The sequence below is a fragment of the Alexandromys fortis genome, unplaced genomic scaffold, assembly GCF_014885135.2.
Source record: "Alexandromys fortis isolate MF-2015 unplaced genomic scaffold, M_Fortis_MF-2015_v1.1 scaffold_11, whole genome shotgun sequence".
NCBI classification, from domain to species: domain Eukaryota; kingdom Metazoa; phylum Chordata; class Mammalia; order Rodentia; family Cricetidae; genus Alexandromys; species Alexandromys fortis.
This window is the reverse complement of record NW_026067912.1, coordinates 12676989-12689946: the sequence shown is the minus strand read 5'-3', so window position 1 is coordinate 12689946 and position 12958 is coordinate 12676989.

Below are 12958 nucleotides of genomic sequence, written 5' to 3'. Positions count from 1 at the left end.
GTGAATACATATGCTTCTATTTCTCTCGAGTAAATATGTAGAAGTAAAATGGCTGATAATTAGGCAGGTACACATTAAACTTTTAAAGAAACAACCTTGGTAATCTGAAGAGTTTTAATAATCACCATGGAAACACATCCTTGGATATGCCTGAGGGTATTTACAGAAAAGATTAATTGAAGAGTGAAACTCTGTCTTGAATACAGGTGGCATCTTTTCCAAAAAGGCTGAACTGCACATTCCCACCCCAGAGAATAAGTTGGAGCTCCTCCACGCCCTTGCCAGCACCGCATATGACCAGTCTTAACCATAGCTAGTCTGGTGAGTGTATGGCGGTACCCATTCTAAATTGTTTTTCCTAATGCAGAGTACCACGGAATAGTCTTCACATTCAACCTCTGTTCTGTTTGGATGAAGTGCCCTTTCAACTTTTAGCTCTTCTCAAAGGAGTTTTTCTCTTACTAAGCTGTGAGAATTCTTTACCAATTCTGGATAAGAGTTCTACATAAAATACAGGCTGTGCTGATATTTCTCTCAATATTTAGCTTGTCCTTTCATTCTCTTCATAGAGCCATTCAAACAGCAGATGTTCTTAGGAACTAAAGAGTTCTAAAAGTGAAGAGATTAGGGGAGATAGAGATGCTAATTACCCCCAATTTAATCAGGAGACATTGTACGCATTCATTGAAATATTACCCTGTACTCCATAAATATATGCAAGTGTGACATGTCAATTAAAAAGAAAAATTAAAATCAAAAACAAAAACCAAAGAGCAAGCATTTTCATTCTGATAAAGTTCATGTCATCATCTCATACTTTTGTGGATTGTGCTGCACAAGAGATGTCTGTGTAATGTAAGCTCTTAGAGAGCTTCTACATTTTCAAATGTATATATACATTTGTGTATACACATACATACATACACACACATTTGGGTTCTAAGCTTAAGCTTATCATTCATTTGAGCTAATTTTTGTATATGGTGTTATACATGGTATTGTTGTTTGAATGAGAATGTCCCCATAGGCTCAGGTATTTGAACACGCAGTGTCCTGTGGTGGTGCTCTTTGGGGAGGTTATGGGAGGTGCAGTCTTGAGGGAGCAAGCGCATCCCTGGGTTTTAAGAGTTTATAGCCTTACTTCTTCTTTAAACTCTCTGATTCCTGCTTACAGTTGAAGATATGATCTCTCAGCCTCCCTTCTTTGGCTCCTGGCCACCATGGCCATATCTTGCATGTCATTATGGACTCTCCCTCTGGAACTATAAGACAAACTAAACACTTATCCCTCATAAGTGGCCTTGGTTGTGGTGTTTTATTCTAGCAACAGAGAAGTAGCTCATAGATACGGTATCTTTTCTTCACATACAGACTTCCAATTTCCTCCGTGCTATTTCTGTCTTAGCTACTCTTCTCTGTGTCTCCATTATTACAGTTTAATAATAACATTTGAAATTAAGGAATGCTAGTCACTTCATTTTGATGCTGTTCATAGTCTAGGCTAGCTTAGGTAACTCCTTTAGTTTCTATAGAAAGTATGGAATAATTTTTCAATTCTGAAAGTCAAAAGCTCTCTGAGATTTTAGCTGGAATTGATTGTTTAGATAGATTTGGGGGTGACAAGGCCAATACTGAGTCCTTCAACCCTTGAACACCAATTTTCTCCATTTAATTACATGTTTTAAATTCCCCAGGAGCAGAGTTTTAAAGTGTTTGAGTGTGTTAAGATTCTTAATACTTTTGTTTGTTTTTAGCAATGATAATTGTCAGAAATAGCAATGATATTATGATTAGTATTGCTTCTCCAATTTTAATTCCTGATTGTTTATTTCTAGCATAAAGATATAACAATTGAGTTTTGGCATACAGCTCTGGAATTCCATTATTTTTACTAAACACAATTATTAGCTGCAGAATTTTTTTTTTGTAGATTCCATTGGGTTTTCTGAAAGGATCTTCATGCCATCTGAGAGAATGAACTTGCACTTCATCTCTTTTCCATCTTTATCTGATGTCTTTTTTTTTTGTTTGTTTTAGTGCACAAGCCAGAGCCTTCAGTGCAATGTTAAGTAGAAGCGGCAAGAGTAGTTCTTGTGGAATTGCTCAGTCTAGGACCATGGTTCTCAACCTCCTGATGCTGTGACCCTGCAGTACAGCTCCTCATGTTGTGATGGCCTCCAACAATAACATTATTTTTGTTGCTACTTTATAATCATAATTTTGGAACTGTTATGAATCATAATGTAAATAAATATCTGGTTGCAGGATATCTGAGATGTGACCTCTGTGAAAGGGGCCTCTGACTCCAAAGGGGTCACAACCCCCAAACTGAGAACCACTGGTCTAGGAGGAAAGCATCCAGCCTCTAACTTGTAATCATGTGTGGACTCTAGATTGTTTTGATAGGTGCATTTTATTATATTATGGGAAATCACTTAGATATATAAATTGTAGTCAGTTCTGATTACTGAAGAATCATTTTCAAATGCTTCTTCTGTATCGATTGGAGTGATTATATTATTTTTCTGTATTCTGTTAATGTGCAAAAATACATAGGTTTAACAAGATGTTAAACTAGCCTTGTGTTCTTGAGACAAACTCTACTTAGTTATATGACATGTCATTATATTTTTAATAGCACTGTACTTCATCTGTAGTAATTTTGTTTGTGCTTATGAGAGATATAAGTCTTCACTAAAATGTCCTTATTGTTATATGTTTACATCAGGTAGATACTGGCCCTTCTAAAATAGTTTAGACTCTATTCTTTTATCTTCTACTTCAGGAAACAATTTATGATATATTTATCTTAGTTTTCTTTAAATATTGGATGAAATTCATCAGTGAAGTCACATGGACCAGGAAGGATATTTTTCTTCTTTTAGTCAATTTGTTCTACTGTTTTTAAAATTTTGAGTGTGGTGAAATATGCACTCATCATGTTACCCATTTATCTTGCTTGAGATAGAGTCTTGCTGTGCTGACTGGCTTTGTAGTCTTAGGTGCCTCCCTTCCTAAATAGCTCCCAACACAGGTATGTGCCACCACACTGGGCCCTTATTCTCTTAGCTATTTTAAGAGCATAGTTCAACAGTGTTGAGTATATTCACATTGCTATGTCACCGTTCTTCCAGAACTCTCTGCACCATGAAACTTAAACTCTCTATGCATTATAAAGCAAAGCTAATTTCTCCTTCCTGTACTGACTGAGTTTATGGCTAGTTGGTCTCCAAGAAATCGTAAGTGGTTTCTCTTATGTCCAGGAAAAAAAAATATTGACAAACACACAGTCAGGCAAAACAATCAAATTAAATCTTTATTTCAAACATACAAAATCAATTTGTAATTGATTAAAATTTAAATGTAAAATGTAAAACCTAAAACTGAAACTATGAGAAGAGAGAAAAGTTTCTTGGTACTGATTGGGTATTATTGTTTGGATATAACCCAAATCCCGGTAAACAAAATCAAAAATGGATAAAGGAAGCTCATTAAGCCCTACTCGTTTAAATAACAAAGGAAATCATCAACAGAGTAAAAATACAGCCTGTAGAATTGGAGAAAAATTGAAAACTATATATCCTATAAGAAATTGATGTATAAAATATATAAGAAATCCAAGCAGCCCCAAAGGAAGAAACTAAGCAACCCCAAACTTACAAATGGACAAAGAACATGAGTGGATATTATTTTTAAAAATATACAAATGATTCAGTGGGTATCCCCATGATGGTCTTGACCTCTTTGCTCATATTCTCACTCCTCCCACTCTTCAACTGGACATTGGGAGCTCAGCCCAGTGCTCCGCTGTGGGTCTCTTGCCTCTGTTTCCATCAGTTGCTGAATGAAATGGTGACATTTAAGACATTCATCCATCTGACATTCATCCATCTGACCACAGGGCAAAGATAGTTCGGGCACCCTCTCCTCTATTGCTTAGGGTCTTAGAGGGGTCATCCTTGTGGATTCCTGGGAATTTCTCTAGTGTCAGGTTTCTTGCTAGCCCCATAATAGCTACCTCAATCAATATCTCTTTCCTTGCTCTCATCTCTGTCCTTTCTTCATTTCTACTATCCCGTTCCCTCAAGTTCTCATTTCCCCTCTTCCTCTCCTTTTCCCCTTCCACCCTCCCTTCTCTCCCCACCCCATGCTTCCAATTTTGTCGGCAATCTTGTCTATTTCTCCTTCCCAGGTGTATCTATATGGGTTCACCTTGCTACTTAGCTTCTCTAGGGTCATGTACTATAGGCTCATTATTCTTTGCTTTACAGCTAGTATCCACTTATAAGTGAGTACATACTATGTTAACATGTTCATCTTTTTGCATCTGGGTTACTTCACTCAGGATTGTTTTTTTTCTAGTTCTATCCATTTGCATGCAAATTTTGGGATGTCTTTTTTTTTTTTTTTTGTCATTGAATAGTACTCCATTGAGTAAATGTACCATATNTTAAAAAATAAAAGAAAAAAGAAAAATATACAAATGACTAATGGATATTTTAAAAATACTCATCATCATTCACTATAAGGGAAATTCAAATCAAAATAACAATGAAACATTAAACCTGTTAGAATGGCTATAATAAAAAAGACAAATACAGCAAGTACTCGGGAAATGTGGAGAAAGGGGAACTTAGGTACTACAATCACTATAGCAAACATGTAGTTTCCTCAACAATGTAAAATAAAGCCACCATAAGATCCAACAATTTTACTTATGGGTATATGTGGTGGTTTGAAAGGAAATGGCCTCCAAAGGGAGTGGTGCTGTTAGGAGGCGTGGCTTTGTTGGGGGTAGGCGTGGTCTTGTTGGAGGAAGTGTGTCACTGTGGGGACAGGCTTTGAGGTCTCATATATACTACTCTGGGTCTGAGATCACCTTCTGCTGCCTGCACAGATGTAGAACTCTCAGCTGCCTCTCCAGCACCCTGTCTGCCTGCATGCCGCCATGTCCCACCGTGGTAATGGAAGAGTTGTTGTGGTCATGGAGTCTCTTCACAGCAATAGAAACCCCCGCTAAGACAGTGTATTTGTAGAGGAAATGGGATTAATATCTGAGGACACACTCCTATTACCATATTCACAGAATCAGTGTATGTATCTGTCAATGATGAATGGCTGAAGATAATGCGTTGTGCACACATATATACACATATGCATGTGCACACACACATATACACAGGCACAGGCACACATGCACGACAATGTTTTAAAGTCTCAGAAAGAGAGAAATTCTGTCATTTATGAAAATATACTACTAGACGAATATAAAAGACATTAACCGAAATAAGCAAGGCACAAAAAGAAAACACAGTGTGAATCACTCGTGTTATGATAATTAGTCTTTATTTTCTGCTTGATTGGATTTTGACTTACCCCAAAGACACTTTCAATTGTGTCTATGAGAGTGTTGCCAGAGAGGCTTCACTGAGAGGGAGGAGACACTCTGAATATGGAAAACACTATTCCATGGCTGGGGTCCTGGCCTGAATAAGAAAGGAAAAAAAAGGAGAAAGTGTACCAAGTGCCTGCTTCCCCCTTTCTCTCTTCTTGGTCCACCAATGTGCAAACAAACTGCCCGTCGTCATAACCTCCCTCACCACGACCGACTGTATCACATTAACAATCTTCTAATTAGTAATTATTAATAAACCACAAATAAGTCTCCTCCTTATGTTGATTTTTGTCAGGGGTGTGGTTATAGTGATGAGAAAATGAACGAATAAGAAGGGTATTATGGGTAAATGGGGCTGCTCCTGCGATTATCCTAACATGTGGTTTGTAAGCTATTGGACCTGGATTCCAGGAGCAATCTGGAGAGGTTTGGAGACATGAGCAGGGAAGTCCTAGACTCCTCAGTGAGCACTGCTTCAGGACCCATTGGACCTGCATTGTGACGGCTTCCATCATCATCCGTAACAGTTTATTTCTACCATCTGACTCCAGGCAACTGCTCTGGACATGTTTATAGTTGTCTTTGTTGCTGTGACTTAAGACTTGAGCAAAAACAACTCAAGGGAGGCTTTAGAGAGAGGCTTGACGGTAGGGGTGTGCAGACAATATTGAGTCTGTAGTCAGGAGGCAGAACACAATGAATGCTGGGACTTTTTAAAAATGTTTATTATTTATTTATTATGCATACAATATTCTGTCTGTGTGTATGCAGGCCAGAAGAGGGCACCAGACCTCATTACAGATGGTTGTGAGCCACCCCATGTGGTTGCCAGGAATTGAACTCAGGACCTTTGGAAGAGCAGGCAATGCTCTTAACCACTGAGCCATCTCTCCAGCCCTGGGACTTTTTTTTAACTTTTCCTTTTATTCAGACTGGGACCTCAATCTATGAGACAATGCCACTCACATTGACTACGGGGGTTTCTCTGCACGGTTAAATATTCTATAAGCACCTGCATAGACACGTCCAAATGTTTGTTTCCTAGGTAAATTAAAGTTCGGTCAAGCTGTCTGTGAAGTCTGGCCATCACATCTCTACTCTGTGTGAATCTGACACTTAAACACATCACTTTAAATACTAACGTTCTTCCCCTGAAGCTTAACGTCTCATTTTCATCTAACAGTGAAAAATTCATTAAATCCAAAGTCTTCATGCTCACTGACATTACTAACAGGGTTTAAGTGTCCAAAATCTCTTTTGAGACTTAAGACAAAACTCTCAGCTCTAAGCCTCCATAAAATCAAAAGCTAAGTTACGTACGATCAGGTTGGAAAGGTACAGAGTAAATATTCCCATTTAATATCTCTCTATCCTAAAAGGAGAGAGTGGAGGAATAAAAGGAAAATTGAGACCAAAGCAAGATCCAAACCCAGCTGGGCAACCGGCTCAAGATGGACTCACCTGGGCTCCAATAGCTTTGGGTAGCCCTGCCCCTGCAGCAAACACAGCCTCTCTCTTGGGCCGGCTCCACTCTATGCCTGCGTCTTTCCTCTGTGGCTGTCTCATGGTTTGCCATCTTCAACACTTTGTAGTCTCCTTGGCGTGCTAGGGTTCAACTCCTTTCAAGCCCCCCCTTGTATGAAACAGGACGCTGCAATTTGCTAGAACCTCGGTGTAAGCTGCCGGATGGTCTCACGCTCACTTCTTTCACCGCAAAGCTAGTGCAAACTATAAACAGTATCGTTACATTCCGCCTTCACCATGAGATGGAGCCCCCTGGCACCACAGTTCCAGAGACCCCCGTGGGCTTCCCAAGCTCAGTCTGAGAAAATGCTTGTAGCTGCTTACATCAGGAAAACGCCTTCAAGAACATTCTCAGCTTAGGTTCTCTCCTTTAAAATGAATTTACATCTTCAAAAGCTCTCTTGGGTATGGTCTTGCCCTCAGGGCACCTGTTAAGCTGCCCCCCCCAGGTGATCTCTATCAATTGGAGTTACTTTCATACTTAGTTTGTCTGCGTTTTAAAGCTCACAGTTCCCATTTTATTTCTGTTGCTGTAAGAGAACACTGACAAAAATCAACTCAGAGAGGAAAGGGTTTATTTGTGTTATGCTTCCAGATCACAGTTCATCTTTGAGGGAAGTTAGGGATGGTACTCAAGGAAGGAAATGGAAGCAGAAGCTGTGGAGCAACATTGCTTGCTAGCTAGTGCTATGACTCATGCTTGTAAATGTATGCATATACAATTATGTATATGATCACACACACATATATACATACATATGTGTGTACACACAATATATGTATACACACACACACATATATATGTTGGACCTTCTTGTAACAATCACGACAATCTTGTAATAATCCTGACAATCCCTCCCAGACATGCCCACAGACCGCCTGATCCAGGCAGTTCCTCAACTGAGGTTTCTCCTCTCAGATGGCTTTCAGTTGTGTCATGTTGACAATTAAAACTGACTAGGATACTCATCTATACTCCTTCCCTCAGCAAACAGTAAAACTTCATATTCAGCTCTGCTTGCTCGTCTCTCAGTGTGTACTTGAAGAAGAGCCGTGAGAATCAGCATGGAGCCTCTGTATAGTCTGGAGTCTGATCTGCGATCACTGTACCTTTGGCTGCAAACACACGTGAAAGAACAAAGAGCAAGCAGTAGGTAGACAGAAGCAGCCCACAGACAGGAAATCATCAAATCTGGAATTTACAACAGCCAACACAAGGAACTGTGGTAGCGTACCTGGGAGAGCAAACCACGGTGACGTCATCAATTTGGGGGCTTACAAACATTCGGCAGAATTCCACTGGGGGAACTGATGAAGGTAGCTGGAATTCCCACTAGAGTGTTCTCTCCACGATGAGCTTCCAGCTTCCTGTTTTTCTTGAAGGCATCCTTTTACCATGGGGTAAACAATGGTAAACTTTGGAATTAGTTTTACCTTCTTTGATTACAAAGAGTTCTGAAGAGTACAATGCTTTTTATGCACTTAGTTGCTGGCTGTTTTCCTTCTCCCTGTTAGAGAGCCAGAGGACCAGCCTGACCAGCCCAACCCCCAACCCTGGAAACAGTTTCAGAGTCCACTTCTTAGTGAACTTAGATAGCACATGACAATTTATCAATATAAAGTACATTATCTCGTGGCACAGCCTGAATGCTAGCTGTCTTGAAATTTCTGCCAAAAAAAGTTTTGCACATTACTTTTGAATTCAAGCCTCACTGAAGTTCTCAGAACATAGCAGCGCTCAGCCAGATTCTGAGATGAAAGGCCCTTAGCAGAGCTCTCAACAGAGTCATCCCCCTGTGAAACCCATGGCTGGGCCTCCGCGCTCTGCATTTCTGTCAGCATGCTGGTCTTCCGTACTCTCACCGGAACGTCCGGTGGGCTCTGCTTACTCTGAGGATTCTTGGCGTTTCTAGCCTGCATCTCACTTTTCCACATTCCTTCCAGAAACCAGTTTCAATGGCCTAAGAACCACACTGTCAGTAGTATAGCAACAGCCTCACTCACTAGTTATTCTTGTCGCTGTGATCTGACAGAGGCAACTCAAGGACTAGTTTACTTTGTCTCACAGTTTAAAGAGGGATGCAGTCCATTATGGCGGCAGGAGTATGAGAGTATTAGCATCTGTGCTGGCCTGCCCTTGGGGTCCTGACAGGACAGTCCTCAGTTGTAGCCACTAAGAGCACCCCTGTGCACATTTGCTACGTTGCCTTGCCCACCTCTCGTCCCTCTTTCTCTTTTTCTCTCTTTGTTTCTCTATCTCTCTCCCCCTTTCTCTTCTGCTTCTCCTGTCTCCAGAGGTCAGTCTCTTCCCTTCCCTCCTCCCTTTTCCCAGTCCCTTTCCCCCAATAAAATAACTCCTACACAGGAGCTCTGTCACATGGCATCTTTCTCTTTCCCTCCACTTTTTAAATTATGACAGACTTCACTCCACAGTTAATCCTTTCTGGAAATGCCTTCGGAGACATGTCCAGAGGTTATGTCTTAGATGATTCTAAATACAGTCAAGTTGTCAATGCAGACTGCCCACCATAGCATGTTAATGCATTAGGGAATCACTGGCGTGAGCCACTGTTTCTCCACTGCTGATGTTAATCACGCAACCTCATGGCTCGTAACAGTCGTTTGTTAGTGGAGGAAACCAGCGCAGAGTTTGGTAGCCTTTAGGCCAAGCTCAACCCTTATGCTTGTTTAGTTTGCCTAGTGTGGTATCTTAACATCTGGTTGGCATCCATATGAAAACAGGGAGGTTTTATTTACAAGTCCAGATTTTTTTTTCAGTTTTCTTTTGAAAATGGTTAGGTCCAGTAGCCCTGTATCCACAATCCAAAATGGTGGCACTCCCCAGGTCTGTGTTTCAGCTGCTTCCTTTACACTGTGTGTCCCATGCGTCGTCACTCAACCTATTTGACTTCACGTGCACATTGAACTTGATAGTTCAGAGGGAGGGGGAGAGGTGTGGGGGGAGGGGGAGGGAAATGGGAGGCTGGGAGGAGGCAGAAACTTTTTTTTTCTTATTCTCAATAAAAAAAAAAGAATGGAAGAAAGTTCTGGATTAAAATCACTCCTTGACCACTTATTTGATCATATTGGCTATGGAAGTTCTGCGCCATGATTTCCTTATAGTAAACAGGGATAATTATACAACCATGCTCAAGGTGATGAGGACGGATGATGGGAACTTAGGAGGAGAACTATTTAGCAGGTTGTAGGTGTGCAGTGAGTAACTTGTGCTTTTATATTCTGAGCGTGCAATAGACAGCAGAGCAGTGTGAGGGATGTGAGGCTGGACTTTCTTGCCCAGATTTACTGTGCTGTTGTGAGCTTTGCTGTCTCGTGTGTCATACGAAAGAGTAGAGTGGTGTCCTAGCTCCTTCTTTCCTAGCTGCTGCAGCAAAATACCCTGAAGAAAGAAAGGTAGGAAGGTAAGAGTTTATTTTAGCCTGCAAGTGCAGGTTACAGTCTGCCATAGCTGCAGAAGCTGGAGTGAGCCGGTCACACCACATTCTCCATCAGAGAGCAAAGAACACGTGCAGGCTTTTGCTCAGCTTTCTGACTCCATCTTTATGCAGCTCGAGATTGCCTGTTTAGGGAATGGTGCCACTCACAGTGGGTGGGTGTTTCTAATGTAATCAGGATAATCCCCCATAGCTATGCCCACAGACCGGCCTGATCTACACATTCATGCATTGAGACTATTTTTCAGGTGATTCTAGATTTATCACGTTAACAATTAAGACTAGCCATTAAATCAGCATATGCCAAGACGCAGATTACATGTTCCCCAAAACACTAGAGGGGCACACAGCTTCACAGGAAGCTTGAGCTAGCAATTCAGTGACATCATCAAGAGCCTGCTTCTCACAGGGCTTTAATCCTTGCACTCCAGGAGGCAGAGGCAAATGGATCTCTGTGAGTTTGAGGCTAGCCTGGACTACTTAGCAAGGTCCAGGCTATCCAGAGAATACAGTGAGATCTTGTCTTAAGATAACAAAGCAAGCAAGCAAGCAATCAAACAAAAAATCCACTTCTCATTTCTTTGCCTTTATTTCCTTTGACATATGTTGATTTACATGCTAGCTTCCCTTCAGATTACAAAATGGTCAACAGTAGATTGCGTATTTCACATTGTCCCACAGAAAAAAATGGAGAATGTCATTGCATTGTTCTGCTAAAAAGCCCTAGCGCCGTGGGTATTGAAATTGGTTCCTGTTTTAAGTCTATTCCCAAGCCGGTCCTTGCAGCCGTGGGTATGGGAGGTAATGGTTGGCTTACTCTTCTTACATGTGCTTCACTCTTGGAATTGGAGTGCAGTCATCTCCCCATCATTTCATGGGTCTTCAAAGTCCCAACCACTGGGGGTTTGCTGACTTCAGAGGGCTCCAGCTCCAGGTTCTAAGGCCAGAGTTAAAGCTTGTCGCAATTGGCCAGTTGAGTTGATCCTATGCTTTGATGTGGAATGAAATCTTGTTTTTAGCTGCTCCAAGAAACATATGGCCATCTTTGCATGAGTTCTTGGCTTCATTTCCCCTAGAAAAGGAGAGATTTGGTTTGGATTTTATGGACTTTTTTTTTTGTGGCTGCTTTTACTAGTAGCTTTCATGGCAGCTGCTTTCCAACACCTTCTGGTGTTTGTGTGTCATTAAAGCCAGGACTGAGCTCCAGCCTCTCTTAGAAATAAAACTGGCGTGGATTTTCGAGGTTGGCTAAACCTACTGCCAGCTACGGAGGCAGCTACTTCCGTGTTTCCAGGAATCATCTTTTCATCTGCAAAACAAATTCCTGGGATACCCAGCTCACAGGGCTCTTTCTGTTCCGGTGACAAAATCTTGGAGGCTGGGTCCTTCCTAAAAAAAAAGAGATTTGTTTAGGTTACAGTTTTGAAGGCTAAAATCCCAAATCGGAGAGCCCCTTTGGTTCACTTTTTATGGTGAGGCTGCAATGGCAGATGGCATCGGTGGTGGGAAAGATTATACACTTAGTACCAGAAGACAGTGTGTGGACAGCAGACAGGCTTGCTCTTTTATAACCAATCTGTCTCTAAAACTAACTAAGGTCCCGTGAGAAGTACATACCTTCCTTTCAAGAGCAACACAACAAGTGACCTAGTTATTGTGTCCCCCCTTCTCCATCTTAAAGACCCTAATGCCCCCTGATATTTCCATAGCAGACCACAGTCCCAACAAGCAATTACTTGGGGGTGTGTTGGGGCACATTCAAGACATAGCCAAGCCATAGCAAGACTCAAAATAGTTGCATAGAGAATTTCTTAGCTGGAGGCAGCGTCAAGTTGAGCTATCTGCTATCAGAGGCATCTCATTTCCTACCCTGTATACAGTACCCACCCTTGCCTCTATCACGATGCACCCTTACTCTCTTCATTGAAAATAATTTTGTTATGTTTCCTCCCACTAGAATATAAGGCTCACGAAAGCAGGGCACATATCTATCTGATTGATTGTAGGTTACTACTGTGGGAAATCGAGGGCAGTGTTACTGAGGATGCTGGGAGACAGAAGAGACCTCCAGGATCCCCTACTGAGGGGGAAGGATGTGGGGCATTAATCCCCCGATTCCCAGTGGTCATGGGGTTAGGACCTCTCATTGCAGACACTGATGATCTATTTGTTCTGCCCTGTCCTGCCCACAGGCAGAACGGGACTCTCATGGCTAGAGCGTATCTGTGCCAGAGACATAGCACTAGAAGTCTTGGCACTTCTAGTTGGTAGCAGTTGAGCATACTTGCACAGTGATGGTGAGTGCTGAGGGAATGGGAATATGGATGAGGTGGCCACCATGGCTACTACACAGTTGACTGGCAAATGGTGACCATTTCTGGGTGATTCAGGAAGACAAGCTTGGGACAGGGCTAGTGCCCTTGGTGTCACAATATGCTGCCAGTTCAGAACAGCTTTTTATTAATTAAACATCTGATTATTAATCTAAGGAATGTTTTGAATCTTCCCACTCTAGTTTGTGTCTAAACATCCTCAGGATGCTCAGGGATCATGTTAGCTTTTGGTGTGTGGCCTGGTTAACACA